Source organism: Pteronotus mesoamericanus, unplaced genomic scaffold (assembly GCF_021234165.1).
Source record: "Pteronotus mesoamericanus isolate MK-2021 breed Mesoamerican mustached bat unplaced genomic scaffold, CSHL_Meso_final contig_74, whole genome shotgun sequence".
Taxonomy (NCBI): domain Eukaryota; kingdom Metazoa; phylum Chordata; class Mammalia; order Chiroptera; family Mormoopidae; genus Pteronotus; species Pteronotus mesoamericanus.
This window is the reverse complement of record NW_026555247.1, coordinates 540,455-566,162: the sequence shown is the minus strand read 5'-3', so window position 1 is coordinate 566,162 and position 25,708 is coordinate 540,455. Positions and strand designations below refer to the sequence as shown.

Sequence of the window (25,708 nt, the reverse complement as noted above, 5' to 3'; positions counted from 1 at the left end):
TTTTGTATTTTTATTGATTCACTCTCCCTAGTCTCTAACTCTTAACCTATGGGGTCAGCTTCCCATTAAACTACCATGTTCATGTCATTCTCTTGAACAAGCACCCTGAACAAAGATGCTAGTTTACCGAAGTACTCAGCAATATCAGTCCCCTATATCTGACTCCACACATACAGTATTCCTGATTAATACATCATTAGGATCCTTTTTTTCCTTCCCCAAACTCCATAACAAAATATTATTAAAGGAGATCGTAGCATTGCCTCATGTGTGTCCCTTGCCCTTCTTAGCACATTAGATTATGTTGAGCACCTTTGGGCTGAGAAATTAACATTTGTACAACGTTCTAAGAAAAAATAAAAGCTGACACTATGCCATTTATTTTCATAATTCCATGCTTAACCTAAAGAACAACCGTTTGGTTCAGAGTCATGAAAATGGCATTTGCCTGATTGGCCACTCCAGATTAACAGGAATGATTAAACATACGAAACACATCTCATCCAGAATCTGCAGAGACAATAAAGGAGTTAAAAATCACAGTCTTTAAGTTCAGCAGCCTGTTAATATGTCTGTAATCACAAGCCAGTAATATTTATATTCAAGTATACCATGCTATCAAGAAAATAAAAGAAAATTCTTTCACATAGTATGGATGAAGAGAAACCTTTAGGGATGTGTTATATAAAGAAACCTGTAGGGATGTTTTATATATAAAGGAGACAGTTTTACCTTTGAATATCAATTCTCCATTTTTCTTGCTTCTAAGGCAGAAGAGTCGAAGAAGATCCAAACTTTGCAGTTTTTTTAACCCGTTATCACTCTTGGCATGTGATGGGCAACTGTTCTGAAACAACAAAATGCAATTAGATGCAATAACTAGACTGAAACAAAGTTATTTAAGAAGATCTCATAAGAACTACTCTGGCAGGCTTAAATTCAATAATGCTAGGACAGAGTTTCACAGAAAATTTACATGACTGTGTTCTTGCATGATGGAAACACTTTGTATTTTTATGTTTTTCAGAAAATAAAATCAATCATAAAAATGTCACTGTAATAAAAATTTTGATAGTCTACAATTTACTTTTCTGCTATTAACAATTATATCCTCTTTAAAAAGCAATAAAATGCAAGCATCAGTCACTTGATTTTGTAAGATATATTACACATACATGACTATTTACTTCCTGTGAGTTAATTATTTTAGCAACACTGAAAGTAAGCAGCTGTGACTAAAAAAGGAGGTAAAAATACTGTTCTTTCTAGGGTAGTTCATCTGACACCAAAAGAAGACAATAAAACATGGCATAATCTTCCCAAGAGTACTACTAGGGACTTGCTGTTGCCTATGCCAAATCATCACCACCAATTATTAATGATGTCTTCCCAAGAAAGTGATAAAATGGGACTTCTCATAGGGTCAAAATGTACGGGGGAGGTACATATCCTGACCACAGCACCTGCTTTATGGTTAACTATGATTATCCTTTCTGAAAAGCCACAAAGTAAAGGACTCGTGTGGCACACAAAAATGACCTGGTGTTGAAAGGATAGGAATGGAGAGAGTTCTGCTTCTCTTTTCATTTAAGCAAGATACTTTTGTGGCCCTAAGAAGCAGATTAAAATAGTGTCAGAAAAGAATGAGAAAAAAAATCTAAGTATTAAGAAGAGATGTAATGATATTCAGAGTTGAGATATTGGTATAAATAATTTTTTAACCTTCTAAATTGTTTACAATAATTACAGTGCCTGAATGAATGTAGACATTATCTCACAAAAGAGGAATTAGAAGCCAGAAAAAGCAACGTGGCTGGCCCAATTTTATTCCACTAATAGACAGAGAGGCAGAACAACATCCTAGAATCTCTGCCTTGAAGCTCAGTCCCTTTAGAAACTCGTAACAGTGTATTTGTTTGTAAAAAAAAACACCAAACATTCAAAAAGTTCAGGGCATATAAAGTTTTCTGCAGAACTTGTTTGAGCAATATTTAAGACTGGCAAAATTGACAGGCTAAGTATTAGAATGCTTTTGGTGATAAAATGCAAGAACAATAATAACAATATAATAATAACAATAGTATTTTCATAGCATTTAAATCACACTGGGAATGTTATATTTTCACATATATTTCATTTATCTAGGTTACAAAGAATAAAAATGAGATCCATTATCAAAAGCTATTGGTATAAGTATGATTATGAGTCATGGTTTAAATATAATTATTACATTAAATATCATCAATATGCCACTAAACCAGACATACTATGAAAGGAATTTTCCCCCTACATATATGAAAAATTGGTAGCTCAAGAATATAATGGAAAATTGTAATTGTTAAAACATATAGAACTGACCATTTATTCTTTCATAAGCATTTATTGAGTACATATTTTGTGCTAAGACATTGTTCTTAATTAACTATAGAAATAAAATGAAAAGATCAAGAAAGTTCTGGGAAAGAATCCCAGATCCCAGATATACAATAAGAAATCAATTTTATTACAATTGGAGTATTCCCTAAGTTAGATAACAGTTATGTAAAGAAGTATTTTAAACACTGGGTGGTTTCTTGCATGTCATCCAACTAGCAGTTCCCATATATGTTGATAATCACAATTGCCTGGAAGGCTATTGAAAATATGAATTATAGAATTTCATACAAGAGCTATTAAATGAGAGTGTTCATGGGTAGAGTCGGGGCAATCTGCATGCTGACAGTGCTCCCCCTTTCATCCCTTCAACCAAGCAGGCTAGGAAACTTACTGATTCTTGCCTAACCTCCTCATTATACAGACGAGGAAACTGAGACCAGTGAATCAACTTGCCCAAGGTATTTGCCCCTTGATGACAGAATTGAGATTAGAAGGCCGAAGAAGATCTTATTTACTGTTATTTTTTTTCCTTTTCCTTACTACAAGAGTCCCTCTTTTATTTTTTCTTCCCACTTTTTCTTATCACCAAGTAACCAGTATTTAGTCCCTAAAACTGAGAGAGAATAAGAACAAAAGAAAAATAAAAAATAACACAACCCCTCCCCATCACAAAAACCTAAACCCAGAGATTTGAACTTAAGCTATTTTATTTAGGAGTGTGCTTTCCACTATTCCACTGGGTCCTTCTAGAGTCAGCTACTTTTAGGGTGTCTTTGCAGTCGTTTTCTCTAGCATCCACCCAGCACTCCACATTCCCCAAACTTCAAAGGTGTGCTCTATCATTTGTCATTCAGTCCTCATCCCTGATCATCCTTGACTGACCCAGGATGACTGCAGCCTTACTTAGGTGAAAGAGTTATATTGGCCTTGGTCACCTGGTTCCGTATAGGCAGAGGGAGTGAATGCTAGGGAACTGTGGGGAGAGGAGAGTGAAAGAGACCCTCAAAGACGATGGAGCAAGAACTCTCTAAACTCACCAGATTTCTGTTTTCACTTCTTTATTTTTTTCGGTACCTTCCATGCCCTCACATATCCTTATGACAGATTCTACTTCAATTTTGTAAATTATTTATTTTTATGTTAATTTTTTTGGCTTAAGCTAGCTCAGTTTGGTTTGTTTTTATAACTTCATCCAGAGTCCCAACTAATACACTTAATATTATTCATTTGATGTGAGTAAGTCTATAACCTAGTCACTTTAGCTACAGTATTTTAAGAGATTCATTTAAAAATCTTGGCTGAGGTTATGAAGAAAAAGGAATAGAAAGTACAAAGGCACTACATTTTATGGAATACCTATATTTCATATTGTACAGGTTTAACAGTAAAAGTCCAGATCAGAGAGGTTGCCTAATCTCAGCTCTGCCTCTAACAAGACTTCTGACTTGTGAAATTACCTAGCTAGACTCTTTCAGTTTCAATTTCCTTATTTGTGAATGAAGACAATGAAACCAACCTGGGGAATGTTAGTATGAGGAATAAAGAAAAGCATTCATTTTTTCCTTCATTCACTCACACATTCATTAATTCATTCTACCATTCCACAAAGATTTACTGAGCATCTATCATATGCCGAGCATATACTAGGTACTTGGAATAGTGTGTGAACATTTCATTTTGGTGAAGATGAGTCAAAACAAAAAATAAACAATAAACATGGTGACAGAATAAAGTACAGAGTATTTTAGAGGTAAACGATGTCATAGTTGTAAGAAAAATAGACTGTTAAGAGGGATCATAAATTCATTGGTTGGAAGATGTGGAATAAGGGACCCTCACTCAGAAAGTGAGGTGTGACCAGAAATTTGAAAGCTGTGAGAGAGTTAGCTGCATGCAAGAGAAGGGCTTTATAGTTCACAGGGAACCACCGAGGTTAAGGCTTTAATTTGGGAATGTACCCAGTTGTTCTCAGAATTGCAAAGAAGTCAGTAGGAACAGGGTAAAGGAAAAAAGGGGGGATTAGAAGAAAAAATGGCAGGACAATAGAGAATGCTGTGGGGAGGTGGAGTGAGGAATGGATCAAAGGAGGCTCAATGCTATTTAGCTTTTATCCTAAGAGTGAAATGGGACTATTGCAAGAGTTTGAGCTCAGAATTAACATGGCTTATATGTCAACAGGCTCATCCTGGCTTCTGGTTGTAAACAGAAATTAGCGGAGGTCAGGATATAGGCAGGTGGAAAGCTCATCTTCTTGGAGAGAGAAAATGTTGTCTCAGACTCAGCTAGAGCTAGTAAGCAGTGGTCAGAGCCCTGCTGGGCTTATTGTGAAGCAAGAATCAAAAGGATCTCCTGATGGATTGGGTGGAAAGGGTTAGAAAAGAGAAAGGCAAGATGACTCCAAAGTTTCTAGCCTAAGCAACTGATAGAGTGCACCACGATTACCTGAGGCAAAAAAAAGGCTGTAGTTAAAGGAAGTTTTAGGAGAGAGAGAATGAGCTTAGTTTGGCCATGCTGAGTTCGAGATGACACTGCCAAGTGGGCTTGTCCTACAGGTGGATGGATTGCACGATGCTGGAATTTGGGAGAGAAATCTGGGCTGGAGTTTGCAACAGAAGCTTCCAGAAGAGTTTCTGGCTGGTAATATTCTTATTTTCTCCTATCAGAGATGATTAGATAGGGGTTAAACAAAATAATAAATGTAAGCACAGTACCTGGTACATAACAAGAACTCAACATATTTTAATTCCCTTCTGCTTCCTGCTTCAAATATTTATTTCTCCATTGACTATATTATAAGATTCTTTCTGTGAAAAAATGAACTTTTTGCAAGACATAATAAAAATCATACTTTACATTTTTGTAGTTCTTTTAAAAATATAGGAACATTATCTCCTGATAAGATATTAATGATAGTATCCAATAAATCATAAAATAGATCTTTCAGGTAGCAAGGTAAATTGTGGTTTGTGCACAAGCTAAAGGATTTAAAGAAAAAATAAAACAGAATTGAATTTGATGGGTCTAAAAAGTCATTCAACTTCTCCCAAATCTCTCCAGATTTTTTGCAATAATTAATAGTAGTTTGGGAAAAAGAAGATGCAGAAAATGAGAAAGATGGTTATTCCAACCATCAGTTTGAGTATATAGTAGTGGAACCACATTTGCTGGAAAGCACAGATGAGGAGCTCTGGAAATTCTGGAAAGAAGTGTACAATTATAGCTTTAAAATGAGTTTTTTGATTTATAAAGCCTCTAATTAAACAAATTTTAATCTAGAAACCATCTAAATTTAAATTCTACTTTAGAGATGAGGTTAATGAGGACTAGAGTGATGCAATGGGTTGCCTGAGGCCAAAATTAGCCAATAGCAAAGCCAGAACTAGCCTAGGCCATGTAACTCTTGGTATATAGCTGCCTTCCCACTTAAAAAATTTCTGTAATTTTTTTTTACTAAATCACCTCTTTTACCTAATAAGCAAAATCATTTAAAATATAGTGTTTTATTTTAAAATTTTGTAGTCCACAAGACACTGTCTGAAGACAAAGTTAAACTATCTGCTTCCTGGTCCTTCAAGGCCTGCAGATCCTGGAGTAAGAATGAATTTCAGAACAAGGTCTTCATTTATTCTGTGACTTCCCATATGTCTGAGACAGCGTCAGATTGCATACAAAAATAAAAGACTAGCCAGTTTCCACTTTCTTTGCAAACCACTATGCTAATTGATTCATTATTTGTATATAAGAAACACTAAGGCAGGACTGGATACATGGGTGTGCAACCTGAGCAGTTGCACAAGGCCACACGCTCAGAATGGTCCTGTGCTTTACTACTTTAAATTTGAACTATCGTTTGTAGGTGGAGTCCAATGAGAGAGCGGGGCATGTGGTGAGCAGGGGTTATCTACACATCATGCATGTCCCCAGCTATCCCTTGCTGCTTCATCTGCATATAGTGTGCATGATGGTGAATTCTGGCAGACCCAGGATTCCTGGGAGTTCAGTGAGATCCAGTGTGTGAGGTTAAGTATTTATGTCCATGACTAAGTAAGTGGGGAAGCTGGCAGTCTTAAGAGGCCACATTGTCTGCTGGAACCAGGATTTGCTCTGAACTTCACAAGAAGATAATGGTGCCAAGAAACATAGATGACCAAGGGACCCTATAAAGGGGAGCAGAATGTGCCACCCCAAAATATGTCACTTTGGTATATTGATTATTTTAAATTAAAAGTACTTGAGAAACAGCTTGTGCAAGAAGGACACTCTGACCCTCCTGTCTCCCTGGAAGTAGAAGATTAATTTCCTATGTGAAAGGTACCTTCCCTGTATGAGGATAAGCCACCCTTATCACCAAAGGTAGGGAATTTGGGGCCAAGAAGCCTGTATAAACAAACTTATTTGTCACCAATTTACTATCCCAAGCTCTAACTCTTTCGTTTTGTTAATTTGTCACAAATTGATTATTTCCTTGTCTAAAAGGTATAAATGCTTCCAGCTTTGGTCACTTCTTTGAGTCTTGTATTTTTATGGGACTCCCATATGAAAGAAAAAAAATTAAATTTGTTTATCTTATGTCAAATTATTAGACTAGCCAAAGAATTTAGAAGGAAAGAAGGAGAATTTTTCTGCTCCTACACCTATCATATATTTTATTACTTGATTTTTCTCACCTGTTAGCTCTTTATGCTGAAATGATGTCAAAGAGAGAAAAAGAGCAATCCATAGTTCATTTTGTTCCACCCTTCCTTACTCATCAGTAAGCCAATGGGAAGGAAGGTTGGTAGAATGTTCACATATTAAGAAGTTAAAAATGGTAGAGTAATTTTTATGTAGTGTTTCTACTGTTCTGGTAAGAATGGAATACATATGCATAACCTATTAAATACAAATTGCATAATTTTGGTAATTCTGTATAGAATTTAAATACTTATATTTACATTGTACAATATAAAGATGAATAGTAAAATTCATGCTAACAATTTAAACTTTTGCTTTTTCTTTGCTTAGAACTACATTAAATAGTAAATAAGAAACATTAAGATAAGTTGGGAGAGGAATGGCAGAAGAATATAGTTTTATATTTTAATACATTTAACAAACCTTTTTCCTGGCTTTTTGAACAAGTGACCTGTATTTTCATTATGCCCTGGGCCCTGCTAATTATGTCGTCCTTAGCATTCACCCTGTTGTAATGAACTGACACAAGCTCTAGCAAGTGCTTCAGGCATTAACTTATAGTTTTAGCAGTGTATAGAGGATTTTTGGAAATGGACTACTGACTTCTGGAAATCCTAACATAATTGCAAACTAAATTAATCTAGTCTCTGTTCTTCTCCCATGTCCCAATGTTTTCTCCTTCTTTCCCAAATAACTTCTTGAACATCTGACCAAAGTTCCTTTTCCGAGCTAACCCACTTCAGAAGTCATCTGTTTTTTTATTTAATTTAATTTCTACTTTAATTTAATTTTAATCTTCCATTTCAGACTCTACTGCCTTCAAGGTCAAATCCTTTTCTCTTTTGGGGAAAAGTCAGTGATAAAAATAATTTACACTAAGGTATGAATAATAGAGATAGCTTACACTTTTGAGGAATAGTTACATTTTAAAGAAGCACTTACTGAAGTCTGAACAACCTTAATGTGTCACAAATGATGATTTTAAGGGAGGAAACTTTTTATTACTCTCTGTTAAGAAGTCCCTCCTACCTTAAACCACTTGAAAGAGTGGGCTGTAGCTTACTTCTAAACAAATGCACATGATTTTTCAAAAAAATGAGGTAATGAATGTATGCTCAGCTAGAACCAAATATTTTTCCAATCAGTTGAAAAAGGGCTTCACAATCATGAAATATTTAAATTTATTTCATGTCTCTTTAAAGCTTACCAAAAAAAAGAAAAGCACCATTAAATGTATAGTGCTAGTTGGGATCTTAGCCTCCATTTAATTGCCTTTAAAAAAAATTTGACAGGCGTTCTTTCCATCCTGTCCTTTATATCTCAGTCCATCTGTGGCAGCTTTCCATCTTCAGTTTGGCTCAAGGACTCTCTGAGCTGAAATTGTAAGTTACTGCCCACACATCAGCTCACTTCTCTGCAGACAAGATGGTTTGGGACTCCCTGGTGAACAACAGGTGTGTAACAATTCATTGCGATGCCACAGCTATGACATCAAAAATGTTGACAATCTATTCACACCTTTTAGAGCACTATTTATAAAATATCTTTTAATCCATGTGGCAGAAGACTAAAAGTCTTTTTCCCTTTAGCAGGTTTCTTGGATAAAAGTGAGGTTATTTTATAATTTTATATTAAATTGGATATTTATCATCAATGACTTAAGTGGGATCTCTCAGCATCTTGTATTTGCACAGCCTTTCTTTCCTAAAATCTCAAAGTTTACTATGTTTTACAAGTAGTTTTCTTAAAAAATAACAACGCACTAGACTGCCATAATCTCTTTGGCACTACTGGATTCTCATTGTTTTTTCTTCATTAGGCGGACTGATAGTCTTTCCACATCTCTTTCAGTTTCTCCCTACTGGGTGAACTTAATGGAACATAATAAGAACGACTTCATTTATTGAGTGCTTATAATATGCCAGGCATTGTTCTAAGCACATCACGTGGATTGTTATTATTATCACCATTTTACAGATGAAAGGTCGAAATGCAGAGCGGTTAAGAAACTGACCACATTATTAAGGCTGGTTAAGTAGGGGTGCGAGAGTACAGCCCTAGAGGCAGTCTGGTCTCAGTCATGTGCTCACTCGCACACTATTTTATCTTTTAGTGTTTGCCTCAAGCCAAATACACAGATTTACTTTTATTTTTTAAAAATTTATTGATTTTTAGAGAGAAAGAGGGAGCAGAGAGATTGATTTGTTGTTCCACTTATTTATGCATTCATTGATTGATTCTTGATTCTTGTATGTGCCCTGACCAGAGGCCAAACCTGAAACTTCAGCATATTGGGATGATGCTCTAATCACCTGAGCTACACAGATTTATTTTCATGAATTCATTTTCACTCAACTGTCTCATTTCCTTATATTAGCCTGGCTGTAAGGCTTTCAAAGTTTATCATGTCCCAGGAACTTTAAATAAATTACTTCATTTAGATATTATCATTATCCTAATTTACATACACTAAAATTGAGACATGGAGAGGTTAAATTACTTGGCCAATCTCTCAAAAAATTTTGGAGCCAGGATTTAAATCTAGTTATTTTTATCATTATGCTACATCTTCCTCTTCTGCATCAGATTTATATTTCTTTATTCTTAAAAATCAACTTTCCATGCCAAAGTATAGAAAAGCCTGAAAAAAAATTAAGTTGGTAATTAGATTAATTGTCAGAGCCAAATTTTTAGTAGCCAGAGACCATAAAGTATTAGTTCCAAGCCTGGATATGCCAACTGGCAACACTGATTTAATGTCACACACTGCAACTTTGTTTCCAGTCAGCCACTTCAGGAATGCAGGCTGTCTCTCATGAACCAGTGACTTACACATTTTAAAACATGGGTTTTAAATTATTCATCAAATTTAATTCCTTCATTTCATACATAAGAAAGGCACGCAGAGGTTAGATGGCATACCCGAGATCACACAGAAAATTAATAGCAGAGCTGGGACACTAATTAAGATATCTTTATACAAAATCTGGAGTCTTCATCCCACATGGCAAAGGCAGTCTATTCTGGCTATTTTGTGCACAGTGTCTTAAAACTATATTGGTATATTCAACAAATACTGAGTGGTTACTATGTGCCAGACACTCTTTTAGTGGCTAGGGTTAGGGTAGTAAACAAATTCCTGCCTTCATGGAGCTTTACAACCTGGTATCGTAATGGTAAAATGTACAAAAAATTTAAATTATAAAATGTGATACGAATTTAATTTGAATTTAACCACTGAACAAAAGTGTTGAAGAAGTACTGGCTTGAAATATATATAATCCACACTATTATGTCTCATAGACAGAAAAGCTAATTATTATACTTACTATTTTGCACATATAATTAAAGTCCAGTCATTACACATGAATGGGGGTGCTATTGGCTTCGTGGTACCAATGGGGGGGGAGGTAAGCTCCCTGCTCTCAATGAGCTTAAGCATGAAGTATGAATCACATAGATTAGAGAAGAACATTTTCCCCTTAAATTAAACTTTAAGCAAATTCCACAGCATTTTAAAAATATCTTTTACTCCATGACAATTAAAAATCATTCTCTAACATTTGAAAGGATGCTCAGCATTACTAGCCGTCAGAGAAATGCAGATCAAAACCACCATGAGGTACCACCTCACACCGGTCAGAATGGCCATCATAAACAGATCCACAAACAACAGGTGCTGGCGAGGCTGTGGAGAAAAGGGAACCCTAGTCCATTGTTGGTGGGAATGCAGACTGGTGCAGCCATTGTGGAAAGCAGTGTGGTATTTCCTCAAAAAGCTGAAAATGGAACTGCCTTTTGATCCAGTGATTCCCCTGCTGGGACTATACCCTAGGAATCCCAAAATGCCAATTCAAAAGAACCTATGCACCCCAATGTTCATAGCAGCACAATTTACAATAGCCAAGTGTTGGAAGCAACCTAAATGCCAATCAGTAGATGATTGGATCAAAAAAGTATGGTACATTTACACAATGGAATACTACACAGCAGAAAGAAGAAAAGAACTACTACACTTCGTGACAGCATGGATGGAACTTGAGAGCATTATGCTAAGCGAAATAAGCCAGGGGGTGAAAGACAAATACTATATGATCTCACCTATAAGTGGAACCTAACCAACAATATAAAGATGCAAGGAAAACAAGACCAGCAACACTGAAAGGAAAAGAAACCAGCAGAGACAAGAGGAAAGGCGGGAGGGGGTGCGGGGGAAAAGGAAGGGAAGGGGAAAGTCAAGGAACATACAGCAAGGACGCATGGACAAAACCAAAGGGGAAGAGAGTTGAGGGAGGGAGGGGGCAGGGGAAAGTGGTGGGGGTAGGCAGAGACAAATGTATTTGAAAAAATAAATAAATTAATAAAAAAAATCATACTCTATAGCTGCTGAGAATTATATCTATAATTAGTAAATAATCTGAAACCCCAAAGTTCTGGTTAAATGTTCTGAAATTTAGCTAAATGTGTTTTATTTATTTATTTTTATTTTATATTTTATTGTCTATGCTATTACAGTTGTCCCAATTTTTCCCCCATTGGCCTCAAATTATGTATATGCTATTTTGTGTCAACTTGCCCAGGAGCAGAGCAATAACAATAATAAAATGTAAATTTGCCTCTAAATCAATGTATAATTGTTCCTCTTGCCAATACTTATTATAATAAAGTGACAAAATTGAGCTCTTGGTCACAAAGGCTGGCTGCATTTGCTTTTATTCTGAATGGAAACAGACATTCTAAAGCTATTTCATAATGGAAAACAAAAAAAAGAGCATTTTAAAGTACCATAATTAGCCTCTTCTTTAATTACAATATTTTGCAATGTCAAAGTACACCATTATCTGCAAAAATCAGGGTTTTGAAAAAAATGTTATGTTTTGAGCTGATCACAAACTATGCTTTAATGTCTTCCCAGATAGTAAATTTTTCAGTCTAACTTACCCACCTAGTAGTATGTCAAGTAGATACTGTTGATATCGTATCCCCTGAAGACCTGGCTGCTGACACTGAAACATCTTGACTAAAGTCCAGCAATAGAAAGACATGAGAAGCCAAATCTAATTGACTGTTACAAATTCACAACCATGTAAGCGCTGAACTACTGAAGATGCATCTTCACATATACCCACTATTTGGAAGTGTATTTTCATCTATTATGAATTCCTCATTCACTGCTTTTGAGAGATAAATATACAAGAATTTACATCCAGAAAATACACGGAGAAAATATTTCAAATCATGCATCTGATAAGGGATTAACATCTAGAACATGGAAAGAATGCCTACAATTCAACAATGACAAACACAACCCAATTAAAATAAGGACAAAGGACTTGAATAGACAGTTCTCCAAAGCATATGAGGTCTGGGAAAAGTCCACCCATTGTTAATATAATGAGAATGGTTCATGTGACATCAATGTAACCTGGCAGCCAAGGAGAGTAGATGGGAATGTGCATGTATGAACAATGACAACTTCACTGTACTAGTCAGTAGGGGTTGGCAGACATTGTTGAGTGAGCATGTGTACTGTCTGGCTGTCCCATTCAAAATTACTGAGCGAATACAGCAACGAGTCTGCACCAAATTTTGTGGTAAGCTTGAACATTCCTCTGTGGAAACTGGACAATTCAGAAGGCCACAGCTATGGGCAACTGGTGATTGGCAGCTTCATCACTAACATGTCCACTCATATACCATGTCTCCTGCAGGTTTTTTGATGAAACATCAAGTCACCCAGGTGACTTAGTCCCCCTATAGCCCAGATTTGGTGCCCTGAGACTTCTGGTTTTTCCCAAAACTAAAACCACCTTGGAAAGGGAAGAGATTTCAGACCATCAATGAGATTCAGGAAAATATGATGGGGCAGCTGATGGTGACTAGCAGAACTGTGTGAGATCCCAAGGTGCCTACTTCGAAGAGTCATTGTCCTATGTACAATGTTTTTTGTATCTTCAATAAATGTCTCTATTTTTCATATTACATGTGGCCAGATATATTCTGGACAGAACTCACATAAATGCCCTATTAACACATAAAAAGATAATCAACATCACTAATCATTAGAGAAGTGCAAATTGAACCACAAAGTGATATTGCCTCACACTTGTTAGGATGACAATCATCAAAAGACAACAGATAACTGTTGGTGAGGATATGGGGAAAAAAGGAAACTCTTGTGTACTCTTGGTGGAAAGTAAATTGGTGCAGCCACTATGGAAATAGTATGAAGTTTCTTCAAAAATTAAACATAAAAATTTAAAGAACATATTTGCCAATGATAGATCTGATTAGGGGTTAATCTCCAAAATATAAGAAGAACTTACACAACTCAACACCAGGAGACAATCCAATTAAAAATGGGCAAAGGACCTAAAAAGACACTTAAAAGAGGACATATGGATGGTCAATAGGCATTCAAAAAATGCTCAATGTCACTAATCATTAGAGAAATGCAAATCAAAACCACAATGAGATATCATCTCATACCTGCCAGAATGGCTACCATCAATATGTCAACAGCCCTGGCCTGGTGGCTCAGGTGATTGGAATGTCATCCCATACACCAAAAGATTATGGGTCTGATCCCTGGTCAGGGCATATACCTAGGCAGTGGGTTTGATTCCTGGTCAGGGTATGTTCTGGAGGCAACTGAATGGTGTTTCTCTCTCACATCAATGTTTCTTTCTTTCTCTCTCCTCCTCTCTCTCTCAAATCAATGAATGTATCCTTGTATCCTTGAGTGAGGATTTAAAAAAAAAATCAACAAACAACAAGTGCTGGCAAGGATGTGGAGAAGAGGGAACCTTAGTCCATAGTTGGTGGAAATGCAGACTGGGATAGCCACTGTGGAAAACAATACGGAGTTTCCTCAAAAATTAAAAATGGAACTGCCTTATGACCCAGCAATCCTACTTCTTGGAATATATTCTAAGAATCCTGAAACACCAATTGAAAGAACATATGCACCCCTGTGTTTATAGCAGTATTATTCACAAGAGCCAAGATCTGGAAACAGTCCAAGTGCCCATCAGTAGATGAGTGGATAAAAAGCTGTGGAATGTTTATACAATGGCCATAAAAAAGTAGGAACTCTTACCTTCTGCAACATCATGGATGGATGTGAAGATTATTATACTAAGTGAAATAAGCTGGTCAGAGAAAGACAAATATCATATGATCTCACTTACATGTGGAATGTAATGAACAAAAGAAACTGACAAACAAAATAGAAACAGAGGCATGGATACATGTAACATGTTGATACTGTCAGGGTAAAGAGGGAGGAAGGGACTAAATGAAAGAAAGTGAAGAGATTAGCCAAAGATGATATATATCCATAACCCATGGACACAGACAACAGTGTGGGAATGGCCAGAGGGAAGGGGTCACAGGAGCTGAGTAGAGATGGACAAAGTGGTGGAAAAGGGGGATATATTTAATAGTGTCAACAATAAAAATACAGTTAAAAAATTTAAAAAATTATATAATCATCCAGCAACTCATTTCTGGGTATATATATCCCAAGGAAATGAAAAAAAGGCTCACAAAGAAGTACCTATGAACAAAGAAGTGCCAATGAACAAAGCATGCCTATGTTCATTGAAGAATTTTTTATAATACCCAAGACATGAAAGCAACCTAAGTGTCCATCAATGGACAAATGGATAAAGATGTTACATATACACACATATACATAAATATATACATAAATGCATGTATATATATAAACCTGTATCTATGAGTTTGGCTTTTTGTATTTCTGTGTCTATGAGTTTGGCTTTTTAGATTCTACATAATAAGTGAGATCACACAGTATTCGTCTTTTTCTGTTTGACTTATTTCACTTCTGATAATGCCCTCAAGGCCCATCTGTGTTGTCACAAACAGCAGAATTACCTCATTTTTCATGGCTGCATAATATCAATGAAATATTAATACTTTTGGGGTATATAACATACAGCATGGTTATTATAGTTAATAATACTGCATTATATACTTGCAAGTTGCTAAGAGAGTAGATCTTAAATGTTCTCACTACACAAAAAAATGGTAATTATGTGACATGATGGACTTGTGAGCTAAAGCTATGGTAGTTAACACTTTGCAATATATGTGTCAAATCAATACATTGTACACCTTAAATTTATAAAATATTACATGTCAATGATATCTCAGAGCTAGAAATAAAATATTAAAATAAAATAAATTAAAAGTGGTGCAGCTGCTGTGGAAAACAGTATGGTGGTTCTCAAAAAACTAAATATAGAATTGCCATATAATACAGCAATTGTGCTTGTGGTATATACCCAAAAGAATTGAAAGCAGGGACTCTTAATAGATATTTGTACACCCATGCTCACAACAGTCCTATTCACAAGAGCCAGAAGGTGGAAATAACCCAAATCTCCATTGACAGATCAATAAATAAACAAAATGTGGTATACAAAATATTAAATATTATCAGCCTTATAAAATCCTAATGTATGCTATAGTATGGAGAACCCTATAAGATGTTATGCTAAGTAAAATAAATCAGACAAATGTTGCATGACAAATATTGCATGATTCCACTTATATAAGGTCCCTAGTATAAGCAAACTAGAGAGAAAACAAAATAGAGGTTATCAGGGGCTAGGGGAAAAGGGGGATGGAGAGTTAGTGTTTAATGGAAATTGAGTTTCAGTTTGAAATTATGAAAAAGTTCTGGAGATGATAGTGGTGGTGATAGTTGTACAACAATGCAAATGTATCTATTGCCACTGAACTGTATACAGACATGTGCCACAAAACATTTCAGTCAATGATGGACCAAATACATGACTACTGTGTGTCAACTATACTTTAATTAAAAAAAAAAACAAGAAAGAAAAACCTACTGCACTGCCAGTAGTATAAGACTATAGCAAATACAATTATGTATAATATAAAAGTACAGAAAATATAATTAAGTACATAATGCTTAATAACAATAAAATTACTATGTTATTAGTTTATGTATTTATTACACTTTTTATCATTATTTTAGAGTATACTCTTTCTATTTATTTAAAAACAGTTTGCTATAAAACCAGTATGCTGTGTTACCATGGTCACAGCCTCATACATATCATGTTTACTCTGTCTTTTGAGTGCACCATTTTCTCTTGTGCTTGACTTACTCTTGTGTTGTTCTGCATAGTAGTAACATGTTGTACAGACATGTAGTCCAGAAGCAATAGGCTATACCATACAGCCTAGGTGTGTAGTAGGCTGTACCACCCAGGTTTGTGCATGTCCTCTCTAAGATGTTCACACAAGGATGGAATCACCTAATGACACATTTCTTAGAACATATCCTTATAGTTAAGTGGCATGTACATGACAGAACACTTAAAAATGGTTAAAGTGGTAACTTTTGTTCCATATATTTTATCACAATAAAATTATAAATAAATCAAGACATCTAAAAAAGCTGTTCGAGTAACGCACAGAAAGGAAAGAGAAAAGAAACAGGAGAACAAAGAACCACAGGGAACATAAAAACAAATAAAATGTGCAACTTATGATCTAACATTCAATGATTACCTTAAATATAAATCATATAACTATACCAATTAAAAGATATAAATTGGCAGAATGAAAACATGATTTGATTATGTATTGTTTCCAAAAATCTCCCTTCAAATTCAACAAAAAATACCCATCCAAATATTATTTTTTAAAAATACTTGTGACTATATGATTTCAGATGAAGTAATCTTCAGAACAAGAAAAATTACTGCAGAAAAACTGGGGCACAACATAATGATATAAGGGTCAATCTGCTGGAAATGAATAACAATTCAAACCCAAAATGCGTATGTTCAAATAGAGCCTCAACGTGCATAAATAAAAACTGAAAGAGATTTAAGGAGAAATAGAAGAACTGATGACTATAGTTGAGACTTCAACACTGTACATTTAAAAACTGATAGAACTGCTAGATCGAAAATCCACACAGATCTAGAGGATCTGAATAACACAATCAACTGACACACTCTAACTGACATGTGCAGAATACTACACCCAACAGCAGCAGAGGACACATTTTTCCCCCGAATACCCACTGAACCATCACCAAGATGTACCATATGCTGGGCCATAAAACAAACCTCAACAAAATTTAAAGTATCGAAATCACACATGATGTGTTCTTTGCCCATAATGGACTCAGAACTACAAATGAGTAACAGAAAGCTAAAATATTTTTTCTAAAACGTAGATATATAACTACATAGAGACTTCCAAATAACCCATTGGTCAAAGAAGGAGTCTCAATAAAAACTTTTTAAAAACTCAGAAGCTGAAGGGAAAATAAACTCAAAATATGCAAATTGTAGCTAAAGCTGTGCCGAGAGAGAATTCTGTAGCACTAGAAATAAGGAAAATTCTCAAATCAATAATTTAAGTTCTTCCTGCAGAAAAAATAGAAAAGGAAAAACAAAATAAATGCAAAGCAGCAACAGAGAAAACCAGTGAAACAGAAAGCTGCCTTTTTGGGAAAAAAAAATCAACAAGATTAATAAAAGTCTAACAAGTGACAAAAAGAGAAACAAAAGATGCATATCATCAATTTCAGAAATGAAATAAGGTATATCACCATAGATCCTGCAATTGTCAGTATAATAAAGGAACATTACAAAAAAGTTCATGCTCAAAAATACCACATTTTAGAAAAAATGGACAAATTCTAAAAGCTACAAACTTTCAAAACTCAACCAAGCCGTGACAGATATTTTAAATAGTTTTATAATCACCAAATATATTTATAATTTAAAACTACTGAAAAAGAAATCTCCGCACCCAGATGGGTTTACTACAGAATTCTACCAAATATTTACAGAAGTATCATCACTAATTTTCACAATTTTTTTCTAGAAAATAGAAGAAACAATTTTCAACTTAGGTTGGAATACCAAAATCAAAGGAAGAAAACATAATATACAGAACAATTAAAAAAAAACTACATAACCCATAATGAATTTAAATGAGGAAGTCCTCAAAAAATATAGTTGATCCTTGAACAACATGGATTAGAATTGCACAGGTCCACTTTTCTCAATAAATATATTGAAAATTTTTTTGGAGATTTGCAACAATTTCAAAAAAATAACAGTTGACCCATGTAGAAATATAAAAAGAAAAATTGAAAAGGTATCTCGTGAATGCATTAAATACATGTAATATTTTTTCTCCCTTATGATTTTTAATAGCATTTTCTCTAGCTTACTTTATTATAATATACAGTATACAATACATATAACATACAAAATATATGCTACTTTACTATTTATTTTATGAGTAATGCTTCTGGTTGACAAAGGCTATTAGTACTTAGCTTTGGGGGGTGTCAAGTTATACACAAATTTCAACTACAGAGTGGGTTGACACCTCTATTTCCTGCATTGTTTAAGGGTCAACTGTACAAGTAAATTTAATTCAACAACGTATGAACAGAATTATACACCATGACCAACTGGCACAAGGTTGGTTCAGCATTCTAACACCAGTGAATGCATTTCAACTTATTAAAAAGTTAAAGAAGAAAGTATCACATGGTCATATCAATTTACACAAAAAAGCATTGATAAAATTCAATATATATTTATCACTTTCATCAGTCTAGGGATAGAGGGAAATTACCTCAATTTGATAAATAGCATCTACAAAATATCTATAGTTAACACTATACTAAATATCACACATATTCTGCCTGTTTCCCCCTTTCTGCTAAGAACAGAAACAACATGTGGGTGTCTGCTCTCACTGCTCTATAGTCAGAGTATTGGAAACTTCAGCCACTGTATTAAGGCAGGAAAAATAAATAGGCAGCATTCAGATTAGAAAATAAGACATAAAATTATCTTTATCTGGAGGTCACATGATTATCTACATAGAAGATTCTAAGAATTTGACAAAAAATACTGTTGGAACTAACAAATGATTGCAGGGGTTTTGCAGGATACAAGATCAACACACAACGATCAAACACATTTATGTAAGGTAACAATGAACATGTGGAAACAAACTGAAAACAAAATACCATTTAAAATTGCTGCAAGAAAATGGATATTTAGGTAAACAAGAAAGCATGTACAGAATCTATGTCTCAAAAATGACAAAATACTGATAAAGACATCAAAGAAGATCAAAATCAATGAAGACATACTGCATTCATGGAATGGAAGACTCAACATAGTAAAGATGTCAATTCTCCCTAAACTGATCTATAGGCTTAATTCAATTCTTATCAAAATCTTGACAAAGTGTTTTATAAATGTAGATAAACTTTTTCTAAAATTTATATAGAAAGGAACAGATCCAAGAGTAGTTAAAGTAACCATGACCAAGAAGAATAAAAACAAGAAATCAGTCTACTTACGAAGGCTTAATGCATAGCTATACACTATACAACAGTGTGGTATTGGTGGATGTATAGATAATTCAATGGAACAGAATAGAGAATTACAAAATAGACTCACTTAACAGGTTTTTAATGAAAGTGTAAAAGCAATTCACTGGAGGAAGGGGTAGCTTAAATAGTGTTGGGGCAATTGGACATCCACAGACAAAAATGTAAACCTCAACCTGAACCTGACACATTATACCATACTTAACAGAATGGATTGTGAATCAAATAAATGTGTAAAACTATAGAAATTTCAGAAAAAAAACCCCAAAATCTGTGGGATCTAAGGATCAACAATTTTAAGACTTGACACAATAAAAGGACATCAAAGGAAAAAATTGATAAATCAACGTCATCAAAATTAAACCTATTACTTTGTGAACATTCATGTGAAGAGGATGAAAAGTTACAGTGTGGGAAAAATATCTGCAAATCACATATCCAACAAAGGAATATTATCTAGAATAAAGAACTTAAATTCAATGGTAATAACATGAACAATATATTAGAAAATGTTCAAAAGCCTAAAGTAGATATTTCACCAAAAATAAATAAATAAATAAATAAACAAAAAGATGTTAATTATCATTGGCTATAAGAGAAATGCAAATTAAAATTATAATATTAATGCACACTAATGAGAATATCTGAAGTAAGTTATAGTGACAACACTAAATGCTGATGTGAAGATGCAGAGGAACTGGATCACTCATATATGGCTGGTGGGAACATAAAATGACAAAGATTCTGAAAAACAGTTTGACAGTTTCTTATAAAACTAAACAGGCAACTACAATATGACTCGGCAATTGCACATTCATTCCAGAAAAATGAAAACTTATGTTCACACAAAACCGTCTACATATGTTTACAGCAATTTTATTCACAATAGCCCAAACCTGGAAAAAGACCAGACGTCCTTTAAGAGGCAAATAGTTAAACATACACACAATGGAATACTACTCTGCAACAAAAAAAGGAATGAACTATTAATACAGGAACAATTTGGATGAATCTCTAGGGAATTACATGTGTGAAAAAAATCCAACATAAAAACTTTACATAACATCATCAATGATTCAACTTATATAATATTTTTGAAATGACAAAATTGAGACAGAGCAGGTTGTAGGCATGGGGGTGGGGGTGAGAGGATGGAAGTGGATACGTGAAAGCGGGTGGTGCCGGAGGGAGGCAGCCTGCTTATGGGAGGTCTCACAGGGGTCCTGGGGGTGATAGGACTGTTCTGTATCTCAACGGTGATGGTGGATACATGAACGTAAATGCATGTGATAAAATTATACAGAACAAAGTATATAAACATATGCAACCACAAATAAATACAAGTAAAGCTGAAGTCTTAATAGGGTTGGTGGATTTTAACCATGTCAATATCCTGGTAACGATACACTGTAGGTTTTCAAAATATTACCATTGCAAGAAACTGGGTGAAGTGTATATGGTATATCTGTGTTATTTCTTAAAACATCATGTAAATTTACAATTATCTCAGTAACATTTTCAATTCAAAACATTAAGCTTAGTTTACATTTAAGGTTCATTGACAATCAATATTCAGGAAAGATAATACAAAACAACAGAACAATTTATACTTCTAAAATAATATGTACTAACCTCATCATAAATTTACTCTGATTTACACTTTAATTTCTTTCTTGGATACTACTTTTCATTGTGGTAAAACATAAATAAAAATTACCATTGCAATAATTATTTATTTATATTAAATTTATTGGGGTGACATAAGTTAATAAATTTGTATAGGCTTCAAGTGTAAAATTCTATGATACATCATCTATATAATGCATCATGTGCCCACGATTCTTAAGTATACAACTTATCGGCATTAACTACATTCACAATGTTGTATAACTGTCACCACCTATCCATTTCCAGAACATCATTCCACACAGAAACTCTGTACCCATTAAACAATAACTCCACATTTCACCCTCTTTTCTGCACCTGGTAATCACTATGTTATTTCTGTCTCTATGACTTTACCTATTTTAGATACTTCATATTAGTAGAAACACACAAAATTTGTCCTCTTGTGTCTGGCTTATTTCACCAAACATAATGTCTTCTAGGTTTACCCATGTTATAGCATGTATCAGAATTTCATAAGGCTGAATAGCTGCATTTTGTTTATTCCTTAATCTGTCCATGGGCATTTGGTTTATTTCTACCTTTTGGTCATTGTGAGTAAGGCTGACTTGAACATGGGTGTACAAATATCTGTTGGAATCCCTACTTTGGGCATATACCAGAGGTGGAATTGTTGAATCATATGGTAATTCTACATTTAACTTTTTAAGGAACCACGATACTGTTTTCCATAGTAGCTGCGCCATATAAATTCCCAAATGGAAATGCATGAGTTCCCATTTCTTTATGGCCTCATCAACCCTCATTTTATATGTGTATATATGACAGCCAACTCAAAGGTATGAAGTGGTACCTCACTCAGGTTTTGCATTTCCTTAATGTGGATAGTAATTTTTTAACAGACACATTTATGTAAATGTGAAAAGAATACTCCCTGGTCCATTGTTTATTATCAGAAAAATAAATTACTTTGAATCTTATGGAATAAATGTCCATATATTAGTATACTCAAGGAAGATAATTTCATAAAATGTATAGAGAAAACTACAATTATGTATTGTTGCAATTAGCAATATGTACTGTCTCTTGTGAAAATACTTTTTAAAAATAATTCCAGTTCCTTTGTGACCTGATTTCAGCTCTCAAAGAGAGGTTTCACATTTCCATACAGAATTACCTAAAACTCAGGGACCCTTGGTAATGGATAACAGGGTGGGGACTGACTGAGGGGCCTTTGAATTGGGGACAATTAAGATCTATTTACTTTGATGAGAAGATTGAGTTTGAAAAAGTTTTTGGTGTTAGGGAAGCTCAAGCGTTAGGCTTGGGCATGTCAAGTTTATAAAATGTCCACTGGCATGGTGAGTAAGAGGCCTGATTTGTATTTCATAAAAATTCTTGGAGAAGAGTAAGACTGGATATAGGGTCCAGATAGAAGATAAAGGTGTAGTCTGGGCAAGAATGAATTAGGGCATGAAGTAATGCTGTGGTAGGAATAATGAAGAAAGGATTTAAAGGAATTGAACAGAACAGGTGATCAATTAGAGAAGTAATAAAAGAGATAGAAATTATGGGTGAACCCAGGATGTCTGGCATGGGGTGTCAGATTACAGTTGGACAGAGTGTAGGAAAAGAAGCAAATTTGAGAAGGGGAAATGAGTTAAGCGATATAAGAATCACTAATTGAGGCGATTTAGATATAAACAAATAAAGGACAGGCCCAACCATCGAGAAGCTCACTGGGAAAAGCAGACAATGAAATGACAGTGAGAACAGAGTGTCATGTATGCAAAAGTTGAGTTATGCATGCGTGATATCGGGGTCATATCCATGAGGTACCTAGGTTTGAAATGCCTGTGGAATGAGACAGTCATGTTGCTTGTTCCTGTTTTTTAAATCTGTGAATGTTACTCTGCAATGTTACATACCGCATTTACTTTAGGCCATCCGAAAGCACTAACAGGGTTAAATAAGAATGATATTATTTACTTCCCTCCCAAATGTCTACAAAAAAGAATAATTCAAAATATTTTGCAAATCTTGAAATAGAATACTAGTGCTCATTCAGGCTGTACATGTCACTGCTTGTTTTTGGTGGGGGGAATAGGTGGAAGGGGGAGATAGGACACAACTGGAGAACAACATAAGCTTCTCTTCTTTTTTCTTCACGGTGTTCTGTTCATATAGATATTACAAATTTAAGGCTAAATATGCATAAGACTATATACTATATCATCATGAAATGAACATGAAAATTATTCATGCTTTGAAGTCCTCTTTAGTGATCACTTTCTATCTATAATGAAAAATAAACTTTTATTCAAGAATACAATATCTGTATTTATATTTTCATATATACCTCGCTAACCTAAAAAGACCTACACAAATAATTCTTTGAAGTTTAACACTAAATTGTTAAAGACAGAAATCATTTTTAGGAGGGGAATTATTGAGATAAAAATCCACCCAGCAGTTGAGAATTAATGCTTTCAGGAAATGATTCAAAATTATTTGCTAAAATAAATTTATTGTGGAAATGTCAAATTCACTCATAAACCTAGTTTCCAATGTTCTCTAATTGTTCAAGATGACAAATGCCATAGAAGAAGTAATTATAGCATATGGTCATTATATGCTTCTCAGTAATAAAAGCTGGATTCCCCTAATACTAAGCCAACTTACATTCCTTTTGCAAGCCCCCTTGTGGATGTATATTTGGAAAAATTACAAATTTGGGTCTTATCCTATTTAAATAAACCAGTGACTAAGCAACTAGGGAACAGAAGCTCCTAGATTTTGTTTTTCAAAGGTAATTTCTACTGCACTTGAGATAAAGAAGATCAAGAAAGGGGACAATCATTGTGATAATGAATTTCTTGTTTTCCTTTCAAAGAGTTTCAAATTTTGGTTGGGCAATTACCTTACATATTCATTCAGTGTTACCACATTACAGAGGCAAGGACAGTTCATTGGAAAGTTGGTTTGAGGGTAGTCCTTTGCCAAAGACAAGCATCTTAATGGCAGAAAGGAAAGCAGAGAACTGCACTTATGGAGAACGAATCTCAAGTAGCAGTTGTTACATTAATTTTGACAATTGTCAATGAAATTGACAGGATGTAGTCACCTCCAATTAAAATAATTTCTCTGTTCAGGATAACTGCATACGTGCCAACATTTGTCTCTCTTTATTTCCCTGAATCTCATGACTTAAAAGTCACATGTCTTGCACAAAGGCAAGTTTCTAAATATATCACCACTTAGTCTATTATGTCCATATATAAATATATGTTTCGTATGCATACCACGTGAGTTCTTAGTAAGTTTTCTAAGGAAACAGATTCCTTTATAGGTAATTTTAGTTCCTTCAAAGCTTATCAACATTAAATCTGCCCATCGAATTAAGATAAAATACAATGATTCAACATAGAGAAATGTCAACCACTGAACATAAGGGTGCTGAAATAACCAATCCTAATTTGGCAAACACCCAAGGCATCCCCCATAGCAACAGAGCTGATGGCATAGCAACAGCAGCTACTTCGCCACAGAAAAACCAGAAAAAATATTCTTGGAAAAAATTGTAATCCATGTTAAAGTCAAATATGACATTTTCTTCAACAACAACAAAAAAAACCCAGTGAGTTCATGTGTTAAGTGATGCTATTCCTTAACAGCTGTAAATTCTCCAGCACAGTGTGAATGCCACTTTGATAACTCTCAAGGCCAAGTACTTTGAAGCTAAAACTTCCTAGATATTCTCAAACTATTCTGTTCCTTTAAAAGCTAGAGAACAATCTTTATTTATTTTGCTAAGATAAAAGTTTTTCACAATTTTAAAAAGAATCATTCAAAAGAAAAAAATGTACCGAAGTTACAAATTTACTCCATCAGCAATATTAGGATATAATGTGAAGAATATTAAAATATAACACGAAATATACTGATTAAAATAAATACACTAAAATTTTATTAAAGTTAAAACCTGTAGGATTATGAATGGGGCACTCACACATAATTGGGGCATATTCCACATAAAAATTTGATCACTGGACATTTGCAGAGGGTAGTAGAGTCTGAGCCTTTCTCTTGGGAATCAAAGGCCAATGTAGCTATCCATAATAGGGTCTAAATCTTGGAAGGGATAAACCCTGTGAACACCAACTCTTCCTCAAGTTGTGGTGAAGAGGTTGTTCTAAGGGCTCCACGGAGTCTGCGAACTGGGCAACAACAGCAGGATGAGCCAAGGGTAGAATGTGTCTAATCCTCAAATGCAGTATTACATCAGCTTGGTTCTGAAGATGCTCATAGCAGCAATTCTCGCTGTTTGATCCAATATATACAGCTAGTTTCTGCTTAAGTCAAAACTCTTACCTCATTTCCTTTTAACATTAAATAGTCCTGACTACTTTTGTTATTGTTCTCCTTGATTCAGTGCTTATTGTGTACCGGGTACTGTGATAAATGGTTTACTTTCATGATTGGAAGTATTATTGACATTTTATAGGAGAGGCAACTGAGGCAGGGTGTAATTTATTCAAGGTCACACAGCTGGTATAACTGACTTCAGCCCAGACTGACATGTAGGCCCAAGCTCTAACC

The 25,708-nt window shown here is 34.7% G+C and overlaps 1 protein-coding gene across 4 annotated transcripts in view; it reads right to left on the bottom strand.

Annotated features, from left to right (window-relative positions):
- Positions 1–25,708, bottom strand: part of DLGAP1 (DLG associated protein 1) — an 870,852-nt gene that overhangs the window by 539,635 nt on the left and 305,509 nt on the right. For 3 of the 4 annotated variants that reach the window (XM_054583388.1, XM_054583387.1, XM_054583384.1), the window contains exon 3: positions 733–847. The gene's annotated coding sequence lies outside the window, so the exon portion shown is untranslated. The remainder of the gene's footprint in view (positions 1–732; positions 848–25,708) is intronic. The other variant, XM_054583385.1, reaches the window with a different exon arrangement.